This window comes from Delphinapterus leucas, chromosome 10 (genome assembly GCF_059928025.1).
Source record: "Delphinapterus leucas isolate spDelLeu-1000000601 "Yukka" chromosome 10, BTC_Dleu_Yukka2, whole genome shotgun sequence".
In the NCBI taxonomy this organism is placed as follows: domain Eukaryota; kingdom Metazoa; phylum Chordata; class Mammalia; order Artiodactyla; family Monodontidae; genus Delphinapterus; species Delphinapterus leucas.
The window spans coordinates 23,036,875-23,044,642 of NC_143138.1; the positions used below are offsets into that span (position 1 = coordinate 23,036,875).

The following is a 7,768-nucleotide window of genomic DNA, read 5'->3' on the forward strand; positions in this document are numbered from 1 at the left end:
TAAAACACAAACTCAGGCAAGAACCTCTAAAGAAAGAAAGAAACAACAAATAACACCCAAAAGATAGGGGCTGAGGACTGGACACAGGCCTGAGCCGAGGCTGACCTGGTGACTTCTTCTGAGATCACAGCTGCTGGTGGGACAAGGTTCTACTGAAGGGACAAGGACAAAGGAGCTGAGAAGATGTGACCAGGAGTGACCACCTCAAAGCCCACGATGCGGTAAGCATGGAGTGGGCACAGGCCACATCCACGCTCAGCTCCTCACAGCCTCCTCCTGTCCCACCTGCAGCAGACAGAGCACAGCAAGCACACGGAATCTGGAAGGGTCTCAGTGCTTCCATTTATTTCCTCTCTCAAACTTTAGGAATCCTCTCCTTTATTATCCCATCAACCCCTCATGGCATAAATAGCAAAAAACAAATTCATATCCTGATTTTTTTTAAGGCACAACATGAGTATATTTTAATACACAACCAAAATACAAAACGCCATAGTAAATTGATGGCAGTAAAACATGGTATTTCATTTACATTGCATGACAAATTGTTAACATCCTTAGTCATAAATTAGTTCTTAGAAGCCAGTAACAAAGACGTTGATAATGCTAAGGGAAATGAATTAAAAAAATAAAACAGAAGGAAACGAAATAACAGAACTAGTAATGACTAAGCATATATGAAGATGACTAAGCTGAACAATAACAGAAGGAAGCAATTTCTTTGTAATATCATATTACCAAAGATTAAGTATCTAACATTTGTACAGTTTTAGGAAAAAGACCCAAACAAACAAACACTGGGGGACAAGACCGATGAGGACCCATCTATATAGTAGGGGGAGAGCTGTAGTTCGGATCCTGATTTTCAATAGGATATGAAAGACATTACTTTTCGGCGCAAAATGAAGTTAAGACAAAGATGGAGACGGCCCAGCCCCGCCTCTGTTCGGTCAGGAAAGGCCATCAAGGAAGAGAACACAGGCCAGTGTGGGGAGGGGTCGTGGTGGGCAGTGGTGGGCCAGGCTCCCCACCTCTTCATTTTATGCTAACAGGAACATAGACACATTCAGATGACGTTTGCAGAAAGTCAGAAGATCTTGAAGTCACAGTGCAGGGGTGGGATGCGGAATCCTGCATCACTCAGTCCCCACAAGGCAGCTGTCTCAAACTATAGAAGAAAATAATCATGAACAAATTCAGGGCAGTCACATAAGTGCTGACCTTCTGACAGCCCCCCACCTGCTCAAATGTCCCACGCAAAGAATCCCCATCTCCCAGGACATCCCCTCTGCCCCATCCCCCATCCTAATCTAGACCCTCCAGAGCCTCACCCTTAGGATGCCTGAGAGACACATCAGAGCCCTGGGCACTGTTACTGCCTGGGGGAGAACAAAACAAGGACGTGGTCAGAACCCACAGGAGAGAAACTAGAGAAGGAACTTTAGGACGGTGAGGCCCCTATGGCCTCCTGTCTGCACCCTCACAAGGGTCTCAGGAATCACAGCCCCTCCACATACTTGCAGCCTGAGCGTAGCTCCCTCCTTTCTCACCTGTAAGAAGAAAAGCTCACGTGAGAGGCCAGGGAGAAGACTGAGTTGAGATCCTAGAGGAACCCCCTAGTCCTGGACCACAGAGAACTTTCCAGAACTGTAACCAAAACCCATGATAGGATCAGGAACACAAAGAAAGGAGATGTGGGGGGACTGGACCAGCTGCCCTCCTGGGAGTCTGTCCTCAGCAGGCACCTTCTCCTCTGACCTGCAAGCACTGAGAAACACGCCCCCAACTGGAATTATGAAGGTGAAAAATCTGTCTTTCATTTTCATATGTACTTTATGAAAGGGTAAGTGTTAGTACTCAGCTCCATATTCCACATGTGTGTGTAGGGTACTTTCCAGTAACGAGGCAGGCAAACGTCTACCTGGGCTTGAACCCCCCAGTGAGACAAGAAAACTCAGATCCCTCCCCACCTTCCCTACCTGAGTGCTTCTTCCTCCAGATCACAGCTCCAGTCACCACGGCTCCAGTGACCACCAAGAGAACCAGGCCAACAATGAGGCCCATGATGGGGACGGTGGGCTGAGTAGGTTCTGTGGAGGAAAGGGAAGGGGCCCTGACCTCAGGCCTGAATCCCGACCTTGCTGAACGTGTCCAGAAGGGCTCCTGCTTTATCTGAGAGGAAGCTCCACCCCACATGTCCCTCCTTACCCCATCTCAGGGTGAGGGGCTCCTGGAGCCCCTCGTGCTGCACATGGCATGTGTATCTCTGCTCCTCTCCAGAAGGCACCACCAGGGCCACCCACTTCTGGAAGGTTCCATCCCCTGAAGGCCTGGTCTCCACAAGCTCCATGTCCTGGGTCTGATCCTCCCCATCACGCTGCCAGGTCAGTGAGATCTCCTTAGGGTAGAAGCCCAGGGCCCAGCACCTCAGGGTGACCTCATGGTCAGAGATGGGGTGGTGGGTCACGTGTGTCTTTGGAGGGTCTGAGGAGGAAGAATCAGAAAATTCACACTTAGTGTTACCTTCATGGGCCACTGAAGCAGCATCACGTGACCATCCTGAGAATGAACAGCACAACAGGTTTGAAAAGAAGCAGCAAAAACACCAGACACCAGCCTGGACTCCGGGGTCTGGGAAAATCTCCCAGTCCTTGGCAAGTTCTATGATAAGGATGAAAGCCAAGGTAGGAGGCTCCATGTAAAGGGGAGAATACAGAGCAATGGTCCTGACTTTGGTGGAGGCTGAATGACTCAGAAAAGCTGGAGTCAGGCCTCCTAAGATGTTCTCGGGCTGAGAAGAGGCTTGAGAGAGAAAGTCATGGTTCACAAGATGGGGGTCAGGGTCAAAGGGCGCCGCTGGTCAGTTATTTCAGGGATGGTTTCCTGTTTCTTCCCCAAAGAGACTGGATTCCTTCACTGTCTTTCAGAGAAGTGAGGCCACCGGCGAGTCACTGTCTCGTACAGAATACGAAAACCTGGGCGGATTCCTCCCTCTCCCAACAAGAAGTTGGGGCAGTGTTCCCACAGGGACCCCATTTCCTCCCCTTGTGGGAAGCCAGCTCCAGCCCGAGGGGACACCAGGGAGGCCCCGCGGCCCCTCGTACCTGCGCGCTGCAGCGTGTCCTTCCCGTTCTCCAGGTATCCGCGGAGCGCCTCTACGCATGCCCCATCCAGGTAGGCTCTGTGGCGCTCCGCATCACCGGCCTTCTCAAACTTGCGCTTGGTGATCAGAGCCGCCGCGTCGGCCGCGGTCCAGGAGCTCAGGTCCTCGTTCAGGGCGAGGTAATCGGCGCCGTCGTAGGCTAACTGTCTGTACCCGCGGAGGAGGCAACCGTCCGGCCCCACGTCGCAGCCGAACATCTCCTGGAGGGTGTGAGACCCTGACCCCGTCCCGATCAGCCGCAGCGATTAAATCCAAACTGAAAATGAAACCGTGTAAAGTCCCGCCGTTTCCTCCCGAGTCGCGGGGCCGGGCGGGTCCCGCAATGTTGGGGTTGCCCTCGGACCCGGAGACTCGGGGCGACGCCGGCCCGTCCCTGGGGATGGGGGTCGTGACCCGGACCCGGGCCCGCGTCGCTCACCGGCCTCGCTCTGGTTGTAGTAGCCGCGCAGGGTGTTCAGGTCCACTCGGTAAAGCTGTGCGTTTTCCTTGGAGATCCGCGTCTCCCGATCCCAGTACTCCGGCTCCTCCTGCTCCACCCACGGCGCCCGCGGCTCCATCCTCGGATTCGGGGCGTCGCTGTCGAACCGCACGAACTGCGTGTCGTCCACGTAGCCGACGGTGATGAAGCGGGGCTCCCAGCGGCGGGGCCGGGACACCCCGGTGTAGAAATACCTCAGGGAGTGGGAGCCTGGGGGCGGGGAGCGGTGAGATCCGGTCCGACCCTCCTCCCGGCGCGGGTCCCCGGGTCCGAGGTGACGGGGCCGGCAGTGGGGAGGGGCGAGGGGCTCGTGAGACGGAAAAGGTGTGAAGGTCGGAGAAGGGCCGGCACCTGGGGGGGAGAGAAGAGGGGGCGGGAAGCAAGGGAGGGACAGGCGGGGACCGGGGTGAGGGGGCGGGTCTGGACCGGGGGCGGCGGCGTGGCTCGTTCCCTGGGAGTCCTGACCCCCGACCCCCGGGGTCTCCTCGCTCCTCCCCGCAGAGGCCGTTCCCTCCCGACCCCGCACTCACCCGCCCAGGTCTCGGTCAGAGCCAGGGCCCCCGTGAGAAGCAGGAGTGTTCGCAGCGCCATGACCTGTATCCTCGGCGTCTGAGGAGAAACTGCGTGAGGCGGGTCGGTGGAGACTTTATAACCGGGAACCGCGGGGACGCTGATTGGCTTCTCCAGAAACCGGACACGCAATGGGAGTGAGAAGTGGGGACGCGTCACGAGTGTCCAGGCAGGAGGGCCCGACACAGGTTGTGAGAGAGAAAGTGAAACTCCGGGAGACTGGGGATCCCCACCACGGGGCGTCCCCGCCCCAGAGACCGCCTGACACCCTGAGAGCCTGAGAGCCTGCCCCTCCCGGGACCTGGGACTTTGCCTGATCCCTCCCCTCCTGCACCGAGAGCTCTTTGTCACAGTGTCTCCCTGAGTCCTGGCCCAGGGACTGTGTAGTCAGCGATTTTCACATTGTGGTCAGAATATTTATACAGTCTTACAAACTAGTGACGACCCCACAGATAATTTTATGTGGATACCTCTATCGGTACTTTCCAAAGCAGAAATAATAGAGTTTAAATTTTTAAATTAATTTATTTAGAATAATATTAATAACCCATGATTTAATATGAAAAATAACTACTTCCCAAAATAAACACGGTAGTGGGAAAAGTGGAGCTTTTCAGATTTTTATATTTTTGCAAGTCTTTCTCTTTCTTGTCTGTCTCATTAGAAGACCCCTGGATGTTCATGTTTGCTTCTTCAATGAATCCGTTCTTTTGATTGAAGTCTATGAAAATAAAAAGGCCCACACATATGTAGGAGTAGTATTTTTAAAAACCTTTTCAGACAGTCATGGATGTTAGTCTTTGATACAAAACGAAAACTACACAAGTGGTAGTTTCTCAAAGGTTATTTTCAAAGTGGACCTGAAACAATATTATTAACTATTTCCTATTCTGTTACGTTAAACTCCATAACCCTATTTTGCACATTGAATGTCTCTTGGACTAAGGTAAGATTTTTAAAAAGTAATACGTTGTTTCACTAAGTTATATAGATCTTCCAGTGTCATTCATTTTTTCAAGTAAACATTGTATTCCATGAAGAAGAGGGTAGTTCAGGTCACACAAATTATTTTCCTTGGGACATAGTACTTTGGAATGTAGCAGAAGGGCTTGATGGGTACTTCCCATGTCATCTTAGAAGATACTTTTAAAATGGATTTAAGGGAGTTCCCTGGCAGTCCAGTGGTTAGGACTCAGAGCTGTCACTGCCATGGCCTGGGTTCAAGGGTTCAATCCCTGTTCAGGGAACTAAGATCCCACATGCTGTGGGACGTGGCCAAAAAAAAAAAAGTGGATTTAAGGATGATTTAGGAAACAAAAGAATTTTTATGTATTTTTTAAAGTTTTTTTTAATGAGGTATAGTTGATTTACAGTGTTGTGTTAATTTCTGCTGTACAGCAAAGTGATTCAGCTATACATGTGTATATACATTCTTTTTCAATTTCTTTTCCATTATAGCTTATTAAGGAAAGATAAAAATTTGTAATGCATCAACCAGAATATTTTAAAGCAAACCTGCTTTTTTTTTTCTGCAAGTAAGTTGTGGTGAAAATAATTATATTGCAGTTTGCTACAGTAGTCTCCATCACTGCTAAGTTATACCTCAAAGCAAATGTCAACATAATGGAAAGTCAAATAATATCTTAGTAATGCTATGAAAGTAGGTTTCACCTCATGGATCTCATGAAAGTGTCTCAGTGACTTCAAGGGTTCCACAGGTCACACTCTGAGAACTGCTGTTCGAATAAACCTGGGAAAGTCTCCTAACTGACCCTTGCCTTTGCCTCCTCTTCGTTTTGGAGAATCCCTCTCCCTGAGCTGGACTCCCTGCCTCCCCACACTTAGCTGAGGGCTCTGCCCCTGGGCTCCCCTAGGAGAGAATTCACCCCTTGGAAATTGATCCCAGAGAGTGTCCTCAGTCCGGGAAGGGAGGTAGGGGGACAGGTGTTTCCCCTTTGAACCTGGAAACAGTTTGTGCCTGAAGGCACCGTACCCACTCATAACCAAGTTTGGTTTTGTTACACACCAGCTAAGTATGTATTCATATCCCAGACAGAAATCTGACATCATCTCTAAGAGAAATAATATTGGCCCTTTCATGGGTCCATTATATCTGACTTGAGGCCCAGAAAACATGAAGAGCAGTCCTGTCCAATAGAATGTTCTGTGGTGAAGGAATTGTTCTACACCTGTACTGTCAAAATCAGGTAGCCACTAGCTACAGGTCGCTATTTAGCACCTCAAAAGTGGCTACTGTGCTGAGCACCTTAATGTTATTTAGTTTAAATAACATTAAATATGTGGCTAGTAGCTAGCCTATTGGGCATTGCATATCTATAATGTTCTTAATTTCCAGTCTCTTCCCCCAAAAAGATACTGTGTGACTCATAAGTTGATGCATATTAAAATAACCTTCACATGGAAATCATGGATTTGTCTATGTGGGTCTTAGATATATCCTTAAAATGCAGCATGCGCAGAAAGTTTCATTAACATGTATTTTAACAACTAGAGTGTTCAGACATTAAGGACACCGTGGTTTATCACCTTAAGGTCATATGTGTTCAAAACTGCCCATCGCTGGAGCTAATTCTTGTCTTTATAACCTTGAGCTCTTGCTGTTCTTTTCATTAACCTGGTAAATATAAGCAGACACTGAAGTCTTCACTTAGCCCAAGAGAAAGTATTCACTGAACACAGCATATATCAAATACCTTGCAGGACCTGTACATACTTGTAAAGTGATAAAGCAGGAGATGTAAACCTTAGAATCCACCAGCTTAGAATTCTTTACTGACTGCTCCTGCTATTCGTTCCCCCCGAATTCAGTCAATTCTGTTTCCCTTCACCCTTGGACCCCTCTCTCCTAGACAAAAAAACACTTGAATTTTTTACATTTGGGGAATGAAGAGTTGTATGACCCAAAGAAGAAAAACCACTAAAAAATCATAAATTTTCTCTGTGTCAACCAGACATTCACAAAGATACTAACACATGACAAAAACATTGACAAACAGGTAGCAATGTTTTTCAGCCAAAGACCACCAGGAGAACATCTGTGGGCAAACAAGTTGGATTTATTACTGGATGCAGCGAGGGAGATGACACACCATCGGGGACCATGGTGTCTTAGTGTGAGGTGTTAGATAGACTACCTATCTAGATAGAACATATACAGGAAGTGGGGTCTGGCTGGGTGATCTGGAGGAGGGTGTATGGAGGAGGGGCTCACTCTAGATTGGGTGTTGTCAGGAAGTGGGGGCAATTCTGTGACCGGGCATGTCGGTGAATCTTCCCTGAAAGGAGGAAAGACTAGAGTGAGGATGCAGCTGTGATTGGAAAGAAGCCGTGGTCGCTGGTATCAGCACAGGGAGAGGTTTGATACATTGTGAGGTGCATAGTGCTGCCTTGTTTGGTCTGTGCTTGGACTAAATGATGTTGTGGTCTTGTTTTGTCTCACTGTATCATGGTCTCAGGTGTCCTTGTCTGATGTTGATGTTCTGTGAGGTGACATATGCCCAACAGCAGAAGAACACGGCTGCGTGGTGAGCACCAGC

At 49.2% G+C, this 7,768-nt stretch overlaps 1 pseudogene across 1 annotated transcript; it reads right to left on the reverse strand.

The window, feature by feature from the left end:
• Positions 1-1,175: 1,175 nt before the first annotated feature.
• LOC149748179 (BOLA class I histocompatibility antigen, alpha chain BL3-7-like) lies at positions 1,176-4,259 on the reverse strand (annotated as a pseudogene). The gene is made up of 7 exons (XR_016394778.1): positions 4,172-4,259; positions 3,582-3,851; positions 3,105-3,380; positions 2,209-2,484; positions 1,980-2,090; positions 1,354-1,550; positions 1,176-1,305 (listed from the first exon to the last, which is right to left on the reverse strand). The product of XR_016394778.1 is annotated as a BOLA class I histocompatibility antigen, alpha chain BL3-7-like (transcript).
• Positions 4,260-7,768: the final 3,509 nt, after the last annotated feature.